Below are 1,193 nucleotides of genomic sequence, written 5' to 3' on the forward strand. Positions count from 1 at the left end.
TGTGCAGTGTCTGTGTCCTGCCTGCTGAAATATTGCGCCCAACACAGTTCATTTATTTCTTAGGGCCTCACCCCATAAGATGCTGCTCTATTTCAGTGCTCGTGGTCACTTGCAGTGGTTCTCTGTTCATCAGGACCCAGGGTTTGCCTCTGAACTATACAATCAGGGATCAAGCAGATGACTTGAGAGACCCTACTGAATGTCAGGATTGAACTTTTATTGACATTGAGAAAGGCCAGTGCCTGACCTTCTGTGCTGTCTGTCTGCATCCTTTTATCTTTATTTTTATAACCAATTTGGGGCTTTGGTCGTCTTTGGCCATCTTTGGATTTGTTAAGCTTTGGGGTTTACTGCACTCAGGCATCAGTTCATGCAGGCTCAGTACATTGCATGTGATGCCGAGCCTTGAGTGGCAGTACAGTGGGCACGGTGCTTGTCTTGTCAGATCTGGACATGAGTTATATCCTTACCATCCCATGTGATGCTCAAGCACCATGAAAGGTGATTTCTGAGTACACAGTCAGGGAGAAGCCTTGAGCATCCCCAGGTGAAGATCCCAAACTAGAGAAAAAAATACTAGGTGCTGTGCTGTGATCAAACCCCCATTGGGGTGAGAAACCTGTTGGCCCTTTGCAATGCCAGGGCTATACTATTTGTGATGTTTTCTGGGGCCCCATATTCTCTTAAATTAAGACCTGAATCTTAGCTCTTGGATAACTCCAAATCTGGAGCATTTTAGAAGTACAGATTCTGTTCATGCCATTCCCGTAATTGACTCCATTTTTATAGGGAGACATGGGGTTTACTTGTCACGTCTTCCTTGTCACGTATCCATGCTCCATCTCTGAGAGGTTCAGGTCATTCTTGGGTGAAGCCTGTGCTGATCTCCTGGCTGGAAGGAGGAACCCTGAGGCCGGAGAGGAGAGTCATGCGTGCAGGTGAGTGTCTGAGAACCCTTCCTGGCTCAGGCCCTTGGCAGTGTGTGGGTGCCCTGAGCACATGTGAAACGAGCTGCTGACCCTGATATCCTTGGGTTCTTGGATCTTGGCATCTGTGTTCTATTCACGCTGCTCTTTGCTCCCACCGATTGTCTGTCATGGAACAATCTTGCACTTTAATTTCTTGGCTTTGACATTATTTTTCATCTTCTGCCAGAATTTCCATGAAATTCTTACTTCTTGATCCCCCTTTCT

Source organism: Sorex fumeus, unplaced genomic scaffold, assembly GCF_029834395.1.
Source record: "Sorex fumeus unplaced genomic scaffold, SorFum_2.1 ptg000134l, whole genome shotgun sequence".
In the NCBI taxonomy this organism is placed as follows: Eukaryota; Metazoa; Chordata; class Mammalia; order Eulipotyphla; family Soricidae; genus Sorex; species Sorex fumeus.